Consider the following 17,766-nt stretch of genomic DNA (forward strand, 5'->3'; position numbering starts at 1 on the left):
TAACACAAACCAGATCTGACCTGTGGGAGATTAACCCTGTGTTTACAAGGATTCCTTAAAAATCATTTATCTGCCCTCAGATCTGGATTCCTGCAAGTGCACTGACCCCAGTTGCTGGCTCTGCTCTCCTGCACTGTGTCTTCCTACTCTGAACACCCACCTAACCAAGCAACAGGTCAAAACGGTGATCAATGTGGTTTGCCACTGATGAGCAGGTACACCAAAGATAAGTTCACCTTCTTTATGACGTATGTTAGATACCTTTTATTCTCTTTCTGTGTGTGTGTGTGTGTGTGCGCGTGCGCGCGCGCGCGCATGGGCACGCACCCACACTCACGTGTGAACTCACTTGTGCACATGTGTCTGTATTTGTGAAAACCCAGGCCAATTTGTGGATTCTTACTTGATTGCTCTCTCATCGTATTAATAAAGATAGTGGCATGAGTGAGAATGTCCCCCATAGACTCAAATGTTTGGATACTTGGTCCCAGTTGGTGGCTCTGTTTGGGAAGGTTAGGGAGATGTGGGTTTGTTGGCCTTGTATGTCATTGGAAAAACCCCCACGCCATTTCCAGTTCTCTCTCTCTCTCTCTCTCTCTCTCTCTCTCTCTCTCTCTCTCTCTCTCTCTATTTTGTGCTTGAAGTTCAAGGTGTGAGCTCTCAGACTCCATGCTTATTACCATGGCTCTACTCCACTATCATGGACTCTTACCCTCTAAAACCGTAAGCCCGAATAAACTCTTCAATCTGGAAATGATCTTGATCATGATGTCTTATCACAGTAAGGAGAAAGTAACCTGTTACTAGCAGCCTTTCTCAGTCAACCCACAGCTACCTGAAAGGCTAGACTTGCTAGCCAGCTTGCTCTAGGGATCCCATCTCTGCCTTTTGAGACTGAAATTGCAGAGAGGCTGCTACATCTATCCCAAATTGACATGGGTTCTGTGGACCTGAACACTGGTCCTTCTACTCACACAGGAAGCACTTCAATCATAGAACCACTTCCAGCTCAAGTATCTTCAATAAACAGTTCACCTAGGATATCAATATAATTTCATTTTTATTTGACTAGAAAATAAGTTGCCACTTAAAAGTGCATCATTTTCTTCATTCCTCTAGAAAAGCCAGTGAGATAAGTAAAATCTCCTCCCTGGAAGATTAAGAAAATTAAATCACAGAGAGGTGAAGCCATCGGTCCTCCAAAGCACTCAGTTAACCAAGGGTAGAGCCAAGATAAGGACTGCAGGTTTTCTCTATTCCAATGATACCTTTTCACTCTCTTTATCATCTTTCTAGAAGCACTGTAGAAAATAGACTTAAGAAAAGCAAAGAGGAGACTCTGGCACAAATAAATTAGGACTTGCCACAAACATCCATCATCTAGGACATAGTCCTTGCTATGAAATAACTAAATACACTCACATTGTCCAGCCATTCATGAGTTGGGCAATCACTGTGAGTCTCCTGGGGATGTCCCTAAAGTTCCTTGCTTAGGACTCTACTGGATGTCTTCAATCTTTGACCCACACTCACATCATACTACCTCTTGCTCTTTTGTTAATGTCAGAGAGAGGATATAAGTGAATCAGAGTTGTGTCTTCCATTACTCTTTCTTTACTCTTTAATTCCTGGTGTTTGTGGATAGCGAGTACATAGCACTCAGCAGTTGCTCATTTCCACGAGACTCCGAGATTCTGAAAAGGAACTTTCATCATGATTGTGGCTTCTCTTTTGTCATTTCCAATTCCAGGAGCATCTCTCCTCTCTCTGTGAAATAATTGAACTGCCAGAGTGGTATAGATGGAAAGAGAACAAAGGAGCTGATGTCACCCAAAGGAGCAAAAGATGAAAGGCAGCAAGGACCGCCTAACCTCTTGTGGCTGGGAGCTTCACCACTCCCAGCCATACCAGACGCTAGAGCTAGGAAGTGCCATTTGAAAGACTCCTGCTAGTCTGTCGCTTTTATTTTCTGAGCACTGCTCTCAGTGTTTCATGAGAATCCACGGGGCATCGTGTTTCCAGAAACAGCCTCCTATTCACGGACTGTCTCAAACGGACCGCTCAACTTAGACAAGATAAAAATGAAGCACAAGGGCGTCATATTTCCTAATTAACAGACAGGAGAATTATCAGCTGTTCCGAGAGCAGAGGCCCTGATGATGTCCTCAAGGCATCTTGATCATGGCCATCCTTACTGTCCTTCTGGAGGCAGCTCTAGGACCTTTTCACTTCCTAACGTGCTGCCATTCATGTACTTCTGGCTCATTTTATCCCCTGACTATGCATCAGAGCTAATGATTGTCCTTTGTTGATGTTGTCCAGACTGCCTTAAGCCCACATTCACACTTTGCAGCATTCTTCTAGCTGCTGGGGAAACTGAATCTGGGCTGGCTTATAAAAACAAGGAATTTGCCTCCTCCTCCTCCCACAAGATCCCATCTCCTCAACATATTCTCCCTGGGAGGTTTTGCATTCCTGGGATCCCCCAACTCTCCAGGCACAATCTTGAGCCCATGGCTTATATCTGAGTGGAACTGACTGAATTAAGTATTGTTCCCATTCCAGATGGTGAAACCAAGACCTGTAGATTAAAATCACTGGCCCAATGTCTCAAAGGTAATTCATTGTAAGTGGCTAGGCTGTCATCAGATGGAATGCAAGGCTTTAATAAGGAGTATTTTAGTGGTCATTTTAGAGACATCTGTGGGCTGGTCAACATTCTAGAACAGTTACCTAATGCATCAGCAGCAGACAAAAGGTGATGAGGTACAAAGCGAAGAAGCGGCAGGAGGGGAGGGTAATATGAAAGACCATGGCAGGAACGCATGGAGTCATTGGCTTTGAGTGGCCACAGAAGTTGTTTGCCTTTGCCATGAGTAACTATACTCCAGTTCTTAAGAGTATGTTCACACTGTTACTCACTTGAGTAATTGAGCCTTGAGGCAACAAGATTACATTTCTTATTGCCCCAGTCTTTTTGTTTTTTGTTTTTGTTTTTTTTTTTGTGATTTCTCAAACATGCAAATATTCCTCACCCTGCAACTTCCCAGCATGGCAGAAATCAGACAACGTTCTTGTCTCTGGCTCTACAGACATCTGGCACTGTCCTGTCCTGTAGTTACCCAGCAGCATCGCTGGCTTCCACTACGGGGTCTACACGTGACATGCTTCCTCCTGTCACAACAATTATAAATGACTCCACCACACCTCGCTTAGCAAACTCATTCCAGGTGAGAATTACAAATCTAGATCAAAGCTTTCGTACAATCAGCAAGTGCTTAATCAGTCAATTATTGCTTACCCCACCACTTCATTTCCAGAATGTCTTCTGTCGTCCCTTTTAAAATATCTGTTTCATCATTTGCTTTCAAAACCATTCTTGGTCAGATACAAAATACTTGGTAGAGTGAGGCAAAATGATCACGGGAGCCTAGAAATTTGAGATGTTCTCCAGAAACAGAACAAGAATCATCTAAAAAACACACAAAGAAACAAAATAAAAACAAGAAATCATCAAAGCAAAACCAGTAGTACCTCTGAGAAGAAAACCAGACAAAGGAATTTGTACTGAGAATGTTTTCATTTTAATCTGGGCTCATTATCTAAGGCATGGACACTACCTCTAGTGGGCAAAGTTGAAGCACCATATACAAATAGTTCTCAAAAGCTGCCTACTTATTAGACATGAATGATGGTTCCTAAAGTATGCTCTATGGAATGTAAAGAATGTAATTACAATTCTAAAGAATGTCAATATTTCACTATAGAGTTGTGTGGTTAAATAAATTTGAGAAATTAAGGTTATCCAAAATTAAACCTTTTTTTAAACTTCTTGGGCCTTCTCGGAACCTTTACAATGCTAATATATACTATCAATATTCATGAAGACATATGGTTTGCAGCTTTCATAATCTTATTTTTGTAACATGGGTTTTTATAGTTTAGGGTCAGCAAAGTATAATCTACAGGCTAGATCTGGTTTACCACCTACTTTGCAAACAAAATGTTATTGGAACCCAACCAGGCCACCTATTTACACACTGTCTGTGGCTCCAAGTTGAGTCACTGTGATAGAGACAAGACAATTTTGAAAATCTAAATTCTCTACTGTTGAGCTTTCCAAAGAACAAGATAGTTGATCCTATTTCAGGCTGAATGGTTTAATGGCATATTCACTGGGAAACATTAGCTTTGAGACCTGTGGTGTTGGAAAGAATTCTATAGTTTATCTATTCACTTAAGGCTCAGTGATGTCACGGTGAACAGGAAGTAAAGAACCACATTGAGAGCTTGTTACAAATGCAGATGTGTCTGGAATCTGGTCCTGACCTATTGAATCAGAACATCCAGGGTAACAGTTCAGTCATAGAGTACATTTCTAGTATATGCAAGGCCTTCAACTTGATCCTTCGCACTCTAAGAAAATAGACTGTTAACTGGGCAGCCAAGGAACTAGAGTTACCAGACTGTGTGTACAGCTAATGCAATGTAAAGGACAAAGCTACCACAAAAACTCTATACTTTTACATTTTCTTAGCACTAGAATTCTTCAAGAGCCTTCTCCAGCTTCTCTGGGTAAAGTTACATGCATCCTACCCAGTGCTCCTAAAGTTCACCAAAGGTCCCTCTATTCATGTATTCTCCATATTGCTGTGGTTTAGTGCTATGTATGGACATGTGACTGAGTCAGATAAACCTGAAGCCCTCTTTCATCTGGCCTGAGTTAAATTATCCAAATCAACTAGCTCTTAGGTGCCTTCCTGAATTTGTGGGTAAGACATTTCACCTTAGGTTTCCACTTTCTCATAAACTTGGACATAATAGTTCTGAGACTCAATAAGGTCTCTGAAGCCGAAGTTCATAGCAGTGCTCAGTCAGGGTTAGTAAGAAACCAGACATAGGGGCTTATGCCGGCAATCCCAGCACCTGGGAGGCTGAGGAAAGAAAGTTGCCTTCAGTTCGAGGCCAGCTTGGGATACATAATGAATTCTAGGCCAGCTTGGACCATGAGTAGTATTCTGCTGAAACAAACTAAAATGAATTAATAACTAACCAAAAAGGAAGAAAAGGAGAGAGAAGAGACAAGATGTCAGCAAGGGAATTAGCGTGTCTCCATCCCCACAGGGCGGTCAGCTTTTCCAGGGAGAGAGCCACTCGTAAGTCATCATCCTTGGATTCCCCAGTGACCATAATACAATAAATTCCTGGAAATAAAAGATTTACGGAAGGGATGATGAAAGACCAAAGGGGCAGATAAAACGGTGGTCAGGGGGGGAGACAGAAAGATCCTGCGAGTCGCTCCCAATCCTTTTACCACCTGATGCTTCCTGTGTGGTCTCCAGAAAAGAGCCTGGCTTCTTTCTACTCCACTTTCCTCCCTGGTCCAACGGAGCCCCGCCTAGGATGGTTGGAGATGTTAAATAAGGCACTGTAGGCCAAGCACGTGACACTCTAAAAGAGAAGCTCATCAAGGCTATCATCACTCCAGGCAATTATTGTCACTACCACTGTTCATTGCTAGCATCCCCACAGCATGGGCCATCCATTGCTGGAATAAGGGGCCTGAAGAAGATAATTTTCTTTGTTTGTGGATAAGTCTGATTTCTGTTTTTGCTGCTATTTATCCTTACATCCCATAGGAAACACAAAACGCAGGGAAGAGCCTGAAATTTGGCATTAGGCTAACAGCACATGGGATCGGCCCGCCGTGGAGATCTATACACAGTAAATCCTTCAGCTTCGCTGCACTGTGCACAGCTAACAGTTCCCACAGTGCCATAAAGTGGACACCCCTCTCTCTCTCCCTGGCTGTTTGTAGCACGTTAGGAGCAGACTTAATTAAACCCCTAAACAAGGAAATGGCAGGCTCCAAAGGGGATAGAGGGAATGCCTGTGTCCAAACCAAATAAAGCAGAAACCATAAATACCAGGGCTTTGAGACATCAACACTCATGCTCAAAAGGTTCTTCCTGCTCTGCAACCTGGCTCTTTAATCCCTTGGAGATTTGCCTTTGGGTATTTCCCCCACTGATCTGAGAGTCCAGGACAAATGTGAGCACCTGGGGGCTTTTCACACACCTGCTTCTAAAGAGGTCAAAAAAGTAGAGCGTGAAATGTCTGCCTCCATACTCTGTGAGCACAGTTCTAGATCCTGGGGCAGAAAGCACGCACACACCATGCTTACCCTACCAGAGCTCACAGTCCAGCGAGGTAGACAGACATCAAAGAACTACATTACATGTAAAATGAAGGGGAACAATAAATAGCATGAAGCAAAGCCCCGGGTGCTCTGAGACGTCATGGTAAGCCACCTGCTTAGAGAGACAGGGACCTCTTCCAGTGGAGTCAACAAAACTAATGATGCCAGGAGAAAGCACGGCCTGTGAAACGGAAGGACCGAGGATCATCACCGGAAGTGAAAGAAGTCCTGAGCAAACAGTATACTACCAAGACGTCTGACCCTCTAGCTGAGACTTGCCCGCTGCAGGGAGTGGAGAGTCAGCTCTCTTTAACAGGAGAGACCCCGGGAAGAGGCCCACACTCCAGTGGAAGGCCACAGCTGTGAGATTATATAGATGGCACAGATTGGACTTGATAGGTCTTCAAAATAAAAAGAGAGAGGGCACAAAATCGGCTAGGGAGGGAAGAAGGATGGATCTGGGAGGGGTTGGGGGAGGGGGATGAATAAAATCAAAATGCATTGTATGAAATTATCAAAGATCTAATAAAAATGAGAGAGAAAGAATATTAATATATTGAAATTCATTTCTTTGCCAACCAAAAAGTTTAAGTTTAAAATGTAAAAAAAAAAAACAAAAACCTATAAACCTTTTATGATACTCATTAGTATTTTTTGCTGAAATGATGCCAAAAGTGACAGAATAAATATATAATTACATTTGGAAAAAAAGAAAACTGAGAGGGAGAAGGTAGTTAGACCATGGTGACATTAAGCTGCCCTAACAAAGACTGTCTTTATGTCCCAGCAAAGAGAAGCCATTGAAACACAGGAACAGGCAGTTGATGTAGCTTGCATTTGACAAAGACCAGAAGAGACTAGACAGTAGAGAGAACATGAAAAGCTCGTACAGGAGATCTGGCAAGATGTGGTGCTGGGATGTTCCTGTGCGCTAAACTGTGAAGGTGACCACACCCTGCTGAGGATCTGATGCAGAGGCGAGGCAAGAGAGCAGCATTTGATCTGGAACCAGGAAATGCGAAACTCCATTCTTCTAAAATGGGAGTTGACAGAGACCCAAAGACAGAAAATGGCTGCATAGTCTGACTGGGCAATGCTAATAACATTTGCATATCGTTGCTGGCACATTTTAAACTTTGCCCAGTACAGGCACTTTTCACTAGCATCAAGAGCAGCCGGGAGGTGGTGGTCACCTGTCATCCCAGCACTAAGGAAGCAGAGATAGGGCCCCTGGGGCAAGCTGGGAGCTAGTCTTGCTGGAGTCCGTGAGTTTGGGTTTATCAAGAGACCATGGCCCAATAAACAAAGTGAAAGTAGTCAGGGAAAGCAGCTGTTAAAAGCCTCCACGTGCGCATACATGTACACCCACACCACACATACCATACACACACATGCACATCACACATTTGTATCACACATAGCACACATACACACATGCATACCACACATGTATCATACACATCATACACACACATGCAGGCACCCCCCCCCCACATGTATACCACACTCACACACTCAAGCTCATAATACACAATTATCACACACACACATCATACACACACACATACACACACACACCATGCATACCATATGCACACATGCACACCACACACTTGTGTACAAGCAGGAGAGGGTTCAAATCTTATCCTAACCAACTTCCTAGAAAGGGACTATCAATAATGACATCAAGCCTGACCCATAATCTTCACATGGGTGCAGAGAGGGGCCACATTGCCTTGTAGTGGCAGCTATCAGCTTAGAAGGCAATGAGAGGAGATTAAATGTGAATCATATGTATACATTGCCTATAGTTGAGGGGACACGTGTATTAGCTCCTATCCTCATCAACAAAATACTCTATCATGATTTGTTCTCTGGAGGAAGAGACAGGGGAAAGGGGAAAGGTGATTTTGGGGATGAGAGTAGTGTACTCTTCCATCACCTTTACCAGCATTGGAAAAGATCATTGTCAGAAGGGTGTGGTGAATACAGACGAGGGAGTAGCAACCTCTCAGGAATCAGAAAACAGAGCAATGGATTTTTATCTCTCGGATTACAGCTTCCTAGAGAAACAAACTTTATGCTGTGAAACAGAAATATATATGGCATTCTGCATCCTATTTGATTAAGCTTTATGATAAAAAATATTTCTGGTCATGATTCATGAAAATGGTTTCCTGACCCGAAGATCATGACCTCCAGTTTGGAAAACAGAGTTCAATAGTTCTCATGCGAGTCCTTCAGGAAGCCTCTGGAGCACCCTCACGTCTGGAGGCTGTTCCCACACTTGGGTTTCCTTGGCTCCTAATGATTTCAGGCTGTGCCCCACCCCCTTTCCTCCTTAGACACACTTAGTGGTGATGCCTCCTTCTTACTCAGCTTCCGCGTTTCATTTACTGTTTTACTTCCTCCTAGGGACTTAAGAAGCAGATACGTTTTTCTATTTGCTATGGCATGGGGAGCGGCGAGGGTAGGTAGAGGCAGGTGGAGATGAAAATCAGCATCTATTTAAAACAATCCATGTTGGTTGGGTGGCTGTTTTGTGCCTTGCACTCCACAAAGCTGACGAGGTAAATAGACCAATTCCAGACTCTCAAAGCGCGGAAGCCGAGTTGAGAGTATGTGTGTGTGGGTAGAGCTCTCCTTCCTCAGGGTGGAGTCTCCATGCATCTGAATTGTGATTTGGCAAAATCCAGCCCTTGCCCTGAGCAAAAGAAACTTCCTTAGTGATAGAACAAGACTCCATTTACCCTAAGAACGGGCGCGAGCAGGTCTCCTCGCTCACCCTTCCGAAGAAGCACGCCCGACTCAACGTACTCCTGGATTCTGACATAAGCTCAGGTGTCAGGGGCAACACAGGGACTTGATTCTGGCAGGCTGGAAACTGCAGGCATCCTTGTGTCTGCGAGGCCGTTTGGGGTTGCGTGGAGCCTGAAGGCTGTGGTAGCTGAGAAAGCAGCCCACCGCCGAGGCTACAGAGGGGCAGCTTGTGGGCAGCCAGCCTTCCATACTCCAGTCAGACCCTACGGCTGTGCAGCTGATTGACTAGGAATATTGATCTGAGCTTCTCTTCCCTTACTAGAAAAGGAAATTATTAATATCTACAGACCAGTGTGCCCTGAGAGCATGAATGAGAGAGCCCCTAGTACAGTCCCAGAAACATTATAAGCAGTTAGATAAATACAAGCCAGGGTTAGTATTTTTAAAACTCAGTTCGGCATAATTGGGGGGGTGGGGAGGCAGTCACCTAAAACAGCTTTTCCTCCAACAAGTCGAAAGGAGTGTTTCCTAGAGAAAAAAAAAAAGTCAGTAAATTGGGGCCTGACAACTTCTAGACCAGATTGCTATCTACCAGGCTCTGTGTTATGCTAATGAACAGATACTCCTTAGCTGTGGGGGGTCACCTACTAGCTCCGCAGACACTACTTGTGAGTTGGCTCCCGGCTTTGAAGGGCAATATCTCTTCACAGCATTCTTAGTCCCACAGGGACCCCCAGCCTGTCTCCTTCTAAGTTTAATGGTAATAGCAAACATTGGCAGCCTCGCACCAGAGGTCTTAGGAATGTGCACACCTTTCCTCCCTCTATATCAGTGGTTCTCAACCTTCCTAATGCTGTGGCCCTTTAATACAGTTCCTTATGTTGTGATGACCCCCAACCATAAAATTATTTCATTCCTATTACATACTGTAACTTTGCTACTGTTATGAATCGTAATGTAAATATAGGAAATGCAGGATATCTGATATGTGACCCCCTGTGAGTGTCTTGACCCACAGGTTGAGAACCACTGTTCTAGGGTTTCCCAAGTCAACTCCCACCTGCTCAACAGGAAAGCAGTCCCCCAGATCACTAAGAATTCCAACTGTACTCTGTTCTCAAGGACCCATGGCACTTAATGGCACTGTCCCCCGGTCCCTAGCCTGAATCAATATCTTCCCAGATGTCCTGTAGTGAAATACTGACTTCTGTCGCAGCACAGTATTGCAATGGGATTGGAACTCATTGTGTATCTAGTGATCTGACTAAAGAAAGAAGTAATCAATGGCACTGACTTTGGAGAATAGATTTCAAAATGCATTTTGAAATCTAATATGAATTTTATCCTGTGAGCACATCTCAATTTTAACTTGCCACATTTTGTATGCCCAAAAGTCACACAGAACTAGAGTAGCAGAGGCCTTAGTGCATACACAAGCACACACACATATGCATGAACATAAATATATATACATTACATATACATGAAATCAAATCTGCTATATGTGTATGTGTAAATTGATACATCAACTAATATTTTTGTTGTTTGAAATGTTGTTTAGATACAATGGACTGTATAAAACACATTATTTCTACTGGATGTTCTTTGACTGACAGGGGCCACTACACTGTCCTGACTTTTACTAGAAACAAAGACTTCAGTCTTTCCTCTGCTCACAGCTGGAGCTGCTGCCAGGGAAACCAGCAAATAGAGGAATAAAAAGAAAATCCCCCAGAACCTTCCCTTTCTCCTCTCTCCAGAGCCCACTTGCTTTGCTCAGCCAGTAGATTCTCTTCCTTCTGCGTTTGGTGATGCCTGACTGGACTCTCCTGTGCATGCCACTGTCTGGGATTATAGCTTCAGGACCAGGATGAGAAAGGAAGAAAAAGAACTACTCAACACATTCCATTATTTTTTCTGTCTCTTAGAGCTCCCTCCTTGTCACCCAGACTAGGGGGACAGCTTCTGCTGGGGTGGCCTCCTCTGTGCCCCATGCACTAATTCAGAACTCATGTTGCTACTGGGCCCAGATTAGTAGACCCAGGAAACTCCATGTCTAGATGATACATGGCATGCTGCTTCTTCTGCTTGCTGCCTGTCTTTGGTCTGAAGTTCTCAGCTACATTCAGTGGGCGAAACCAGGAGGAGTGTGCTTACTCCACCTTAGCTGGGGCCAGATTCCACAGAGGGGCTTTCCAGAGCATTGCACTGTAATCTCTGTGACACTTGTTATCTGCAAATTGCATAGATAGAAACTTCAGATAGGATGAATTCCTGAACCATGCCAAATACCCATTATATTCACAGTCTTTGAATGGGAAAGAACCACTTTTCACATTAACAATAGGTGTAGAGTGATTTTAATGTTTGTCCTGAAGTAAAAAATGAGATAAAGAAAATGACCGATTGATTGATTCTGTGTGCATAGTGCATGTGTGTGCATATGTATGTGTGTGTGCATGTATATGTTTGTGCACATAGTGTGTATACATAATGTGTGTTCATACAAAACTCAACAATGTGTCTTTGTATAAAGCTCACTGCATCTATTCAGTTCTTTCACATAATTAGAAAACATATAGACCACATACACTACCTAATTAAACACATATGTGACCAAGTGTATAATGTGAATTAATAGGCATTTAAATGTCTCTCTCTCTCTCTCCCCCTTCCCCTCCTCCCTCTCTCTCAAAAGAAGAAAAGAAAAGAAAACAGAGTCCATTGTGAGTTGGCCCACTGCTCCTGAGCCTGACTGCTGTCCTGGAGTATGAGTGATTCATGGTCTCTCCATTGAGGAAAACTGATTTTCCCTCTCCCAGCAGCTATCAGTTCCCAATAGCTCCTTGATTAGGGGTAGGACTTCCTGCTCCCTTTCCCTTCTCCATGCTGGGATTTTCTCTAGATTGAATTTATACAGGCCTTGTGGATGTGGTCACAAGCGCTGTTAGTTCATATGTGGATCTGTCTTGTTGTGTATGTAAAACACTGTTTCCTTGAAATCATCCACCACTTCAGACTGACAATCATCCTGCCCCTATTTTTGCAAAGATGCCTGAACCTTGAATAGAGGGGTGTGCCATAGACATCCCATTTAGGATTAAACATTCTAAAGTCTCTTATTCTCTACTCATTGACCAGTTGAGAGTTTCCATCTTAACTACTGTTTTCTGCAAGAAACTTCTCTGGTGAGGGCTGAGTGATACACAGATCTATAGGTTTAGCAATATGTCATTAGGAGTCTTTCTTTTTTTGCTATGTTCACTTACCAGAATATAAGTAGTGGCTTTTCCATTAGGGCCTCTGAGCTACATAACCTTAGGGTCTTGGCTTCATTGACAGTTTCAGCTGTTGCTTCTATCTCATGGACTGGGCCTGAAATCCGATTTTCAGAAAGTGGTTGGTTACGGCCGTCCATTCATGCCGCTCTTGCCCTAGTGGGCATACCTTGCAGCCAGGTTGGTATTGTAGCTCAGATTTCACAGCTGGATGACACTGATGATTACTTTTCTCCTTTGGTAGCACGTGGAATACCTTCCAGAACTATGAATACTAGCCAGTAGGGGTGAACCTCCTAGTTGAGTACCAACTGGATTTCTCCATGTTCTCTGCCATAAGTATGTGGTGCCTTTAGCAATAAGATCTTATTATCAAGTTTGGGAGGGGAACTAATAGCAGTGGCAGCAGTCTGTGATATTTAGGGGTGCAGGTTGTCATTAGAATCCCATTGGCCAACAAGTCAAAAAGATGTGACCCATTCCTGGAAATGGAGGTTTTAATTGGTAGCATAGGGTATCTAGTTGGAGTGTTGTCTTGTCATTTTATGGTTATTCCATTTAAACTTCTTTTATATATGTATGTATTTTAGGGAGTTTCTACAGTAGTGGTTTTCCATATGTCTTTTTAAAAAGGCTTTTAGTGTTGGTTATCCCTCCCCACATCCCCTCCTCTGCCCTTCCCTCCCATCCCCACCCTATGTCATTCTCTTATTCTAATTTCTTCCTTATCCCTTTATAACATTATATTCTAGTTCCTTTTCTTTGTGATATCCTCCTCTTTCCCCTGGTCCTTTTCTAGCTAAATACTGTGGGTATTCTGAATGGAATATAAAAAGCATAAAAACTAAAATCCACATATGAGAAAAAACATGAAACATCTGTCTTTCTGGGTCTGGTTTACCCCACTCAGGACTATTATTTCTAGCTCCATCCATTTACCTGGAAATTTTGTAGTTTCATTTTTCTTAACAGTTAAATAATATTCTATTGTGTAAATGTACCACATTTTCATTATCCATTCACCATTTAATGGAAATCTAATATGTTTCCAATTTGTAGCTATTATGAAAAGAGCAGCAATGAACATGAATGAACAAATACCTTGTAACAAGACGTAAGTCTTTTGATTTTGGGTATATACCCAAGAATGGTATACCTGGATCTTGTGATAGATCTGTTTTAAGCTGATTTTTTTGGTTTTATAACCTGACAAGGCAGCTGAGGATTGTATTTGTGTAGAATCTCAAAGGATCACATAGTGGTCCCAGTTTCCTTTTGTGGAAGACAAATTTTTGAAATCAAGTAATGAAGGGTGTATTACAGAGCAAAATATGTCTATTGGCAGTGGGTAAACTAATTTCCTAATTAAGTTCCTATTGTCCACTTTACCAAAAAGGAAATGATATACACATCGAAATTATTACAGTGTCAGTCATGACTTAAGACACAGTATGTTCACAGACATAGAGCTGATAATGTCCTGATAAAGATGAACTAAATTCCCAAAATAGTTGTGAAATAATTTGATGGTTAAAAACATCTAAGTGTAAGAGTTCCTGGCACTGATAAAGTGAATATTTGCATAGTTAAATGCGCTGCACTGAGTCATTTTAATCAGCTAATTGTTCGTTTTTATAGCCATGACTTACAAGGTGAGTGTGTCAGCATTCTGCTAGTCACTCACAAGTTCAGAATTTGTAAGTTATCCTAGGTGTGCTCTGAGTCAATCAAACTTCAGATAGGAAAATCTGAATAAACTGAACAAATAGAGCAAGAGCTTCACAAACACATTGTTGAGGCCTTAAAACAACAAACTATAAGAATGCTTGATTTTTATAAACATTAAAACTACACATGCATCTCTTGGAGTGTACAGCATGGGGCATGGGATTTGGAATCAGAAGCACTGAATTCTGAGTCTTTGAACTTAATGTAACCCTGAGTTCATGATCTACATAATTTGTGATGTGTATATGTGTGTGTGTGTGGGGGGGTACATGGGTGAATATATGTGTGCCTATTCATATGGAGGGCAGATGGCTATCTCAGATGCTCCTCAGGAGTCCCTGCCTGGCTTGATGAGATGGGTCTTCATGGCCTAGAACTCATTGAGCAAGGTAGGCACTTTGTCAGGGAGCCCCAAGGATCCACTTGTTTCCACTTCCTTAGTATCAGGTTTACCAGTTCCTGGATGAGGATTGGACTCAGGTCCTCAGGCTTGAGTGCGAGCACTTAACAGACTGACCTATCTCCATAGCCAGCATCCATAACTTAGAAGACAATAAAAGTATATTAGAGAGTTGTGTTCAAGTGCCCGAGATTTAACCATCTCAAGCCTTGCTGGATTCAAGCATGTGGTGTGGGCTCGGGGTCTATATGTGACAGACAGATACTCTTGATTTACCATGGGATTACACCCTCTAGTAAGCCCATCAGAAGCTGAACATTCCGTGTGGTCAAAATGCATTTGCTACTTCTAAATGACTGAACATTATTGATGAGTCTGGTATACCTTAAATAAGCTGTGTCCTGGCTGCTTCTATTTGCCAATATCACCTAACACAAAACCCACTTTACAATAAAGTATTAAATAGCTTATTTACATGCAGATGGGCATCTTTCAGAAATTATGGGACACAAAAAACACAAAACACAATATGCAAAAATCTCAGTTATGTCATGAGGCTGCCTGGGAGTTGTGACTCACTGTCCTTGACCAAATTCACAGAAAAGAACTACAGTCCAGGAAGTGATCGAAATGAGTAACTCAAAGTGAGGCTTTTCTTGAATGAGTGAAGCTTTGACACCATCATGAAGCTGAAAGGAGTCAGTCAGACCATGCTATGTTGGGAGCCCTTTGTGCAGCTCTGGAACACAAGGCTGTCTGCATGACACAGAAAATGAATTATTTCTAACAGATTGATGTGGATGCCATGATATGGATGATTCTCTTGCCTATTATGTTTAAGAGGAATGGTCGTGTGGCAGAAAGCTGGTTAGAAACAAGGCAGTGTTAGATACTTGAAGTTTGACTTTTCATGACTCATAGCCTGAACGAACAGTTTTAATACTCAATATTTTCTTAGGTTATTCTCATTGTTATCACTTATTAAATACTCACTCTGTGCACTTGAGGATCTATAGAACTCATGGATAATACAATTCTGACTTTTACAATTTACTTAGAGAAAAGGTATGATGCATTCTTTAAAGAGAGTCGTTGAAAAGGAGAACTATTTGTCACTAACCTTTGTACTGGAAAGCAGGTAGGTTTGCCCAGTGCTCTCTCCAGGTCTCCTCTTTGGGACCCAATTATTTTTTAATTAGCTTACTATATTCATATCATTTCCCCCTCTCTTTCTCCTCCTTTCACATCTTCCCATGACTCCTCCATTCCTCCTCAAATCCACAGTCTCATATTCTTTAGTTATTATCATGACATACATGTGAATATATTCACACACATATTCAGAAGTACAACTGATGAGCTCATCTAGTATTGCTCATATATGTGTGCTTAGGGCTGACCACCTGGGATTGGATATTCTTCAGGGGGCTCTTCCCTGGAGAAGACTTTCTCCTACTCTCAGCACCTTGAATTGCCTGTAGGTCCTCTAAAGGTAGGGTTCTGTGAGATTCCCCCATCTGTGTTTGCTTATCAGCTGGTGTTGTCATTGTTCAGGTCTTGTTTAGGTGACCATGTTGTTAAGATTTCTCAGAAGCAGCCTCCCTGTGTTATGTAGAAGACCCCGTCTTCTACATGCCCTGCTCTCCTGGCTCCTACAGCCAATCCTTCTGCTTGCTCTTCTGAGCTGTTCTTTGAGGCTTAAGTGCAGAGATTCTGTTGTAAATCTGTCAAATGGAGTTGGGTAACCCGTGGTCAGCTCGTCTCTGGATTTTGACCGGTTGTGTCTTCCTGTAACAGTTTCTGCCTGCTATGCTAATCTCTAGGTTTAAGTATTTAGAATGGAATTTTAAATTATAGTGGTTTAGAGAGTGGCAGTAGTGGCTGTCCTCTAGGGTTCATACCTCTCCAGCCAAGGGTAGTGGCTAGATTTACAGTACTAGGAATGAATTCTATCCTACTGAGCAGTCCTGACATCCAGTTAGGATAATTGGATAATATATCCAATTATATAACTAGAGACTTTCCAATGAGGTAGGTGGTCCTAGGATAGAAGGACCACTAACTCACCTTTTGGGATATCTTGCCATTCTGGTCATTGGGGTTTATGGGTGTCACAGCTGGGTGAGACATTTCTCCCTTGGCAGCTTATATAGCTCCTTCTGGTACTGTAAGAGCTAATCCTCAGAGTAGAGGCTTCTGGTCAGTTCCCGCTCCAAGTCCTCCACCCAACATGTGTGATATCTTCAGCAATAATGTCTTCAATTTCTGGAAGGCAACTGAGGACAATGGCAATAGAGGGAGCTGTGGTTTGGATGAGATAAAAAATTGAGCCACTTTCCTGAATTTCAAACGGGGTTGAATCGCTTTTCGGCATTTTTGCTAAAATCAAATGTAGTATCTGTTCTTATCAGTTTAATATTAAATGAGGTTGAGTCTTTGATTTGAGTGAGCAGAAAATAAAGTGGCAACACCATGATTCCAAAGTGGTTTAGGAAGTCCTTGATCACGGTAGCAATGATTAATATCATTTGCTAAGCACCTTTTGAGAGTCAAGTCCATTGCCAAGTATTTTGCATGTAATCCACACAATAAGCATCTCTGCGTTGCCTTGGTGACCAATGAGGTTCAGAAATGCTTAGCAACTTGTACAAAACAAAGGCAGCAAGGGCCAATTCGAGCTCACAGGTGAGCAGGGTGGTACACTCCCTCCCGTATCCCCAGTTATTCGGAAGGCAGGAGGGGCAGGAGAATTTTCTTGAGCCCCTAGAGTTCAAGATGAGTAGGGGCAACGTAGCAGGGCCTACCTAGCTCGAGTTAGCTGACTCAAGCAATCGAGCAAATAAGCAATAAAACAGACCCTGGATCTGATATGATCCCTGTTAAAGTAAATTCCAGTGTAAACAAGGCCTGAAGCCTCTCTCTCTCAGCAGACAAAGCTCAAACTTGCTGCTTTTTTTGTTGATGGCTCTGTTGTTGTTTCTGCTGGATTCAACCTAGGGCCTTGAACGTGCTAAGCATGAGCTCTACCATGGAGCTACACTCTTGGCCACAACCTTGATTACTTATGCAAAGTGATCCGTTCCTTATAAATGCTTATAGTATAAGCAAACTAGGAAGAGAACTTAGGCTCAATGAATCAGAAGCAACAAACAAACTCACAATTATGTAACTAGGGACTTTCCAATGAGGTAGACCAATTACAACAGCTATATGGCCGTAACCAAAGATTTTCTCTGTTTTACTTCTGTGTTTGTCCTGCAAAATCCTCAGTTTACATTCCCTTCTAGGGACTTCCGCGCCGCTTCTAGTTTGGAGCTATCCAATCCATGATGAATCACTGATCAAATTATCTTTACCGGGTCTCACTTTATCTCTTTACCATTCTTTACTCACCCAAGAAT

At 42.5% G+C, this 17,766-nt stretch overlaps 1 long non-coding RNA gene and 1 other non-coding gene across 3 annotated transcripts in view; both read left to right on the forward strand.

The window, feature by feature from the left end:
• The window catches only part of LOC114681577, a 338,811-nt gene that overhangs the window by 232,970 nt on the left and 88,075 nt on the right, over positions 1–17,766 (forward strand). For both annotated transcript variants that reach the window (XR_003732919.2, XR_005091142.1), the window contains one exon: positions 81–215. This is a non-coding gene — a long non-coding RNA (uncharacterized LOC114681577). The remainder of the gene's footprint in view (positions 1–80; positions 216–17,766) is intronic.
• Positions 16,725–16,909, forward strand: LOC114682182. Its single transcript, XR_003733007.1, has one exon. It is a non-coding gene; the product is annotated as a U2 spliceosomal RNA (small nuclear RNA).

This window comes from Peromyscus leucopus, chromosome 3 (genome assembly GCF_004664715.2).
Source record: "Peromyscus leucopus breed LL Stock chromosome 3, UCI_PerLeu_2.1, whole genome shotgun sequence".
NCBI lineage: Eukaryota > Metazoa > Chordata > Mammalia > Rodentia > Cricetidae > Peromyscus > Peromyscus leucopus.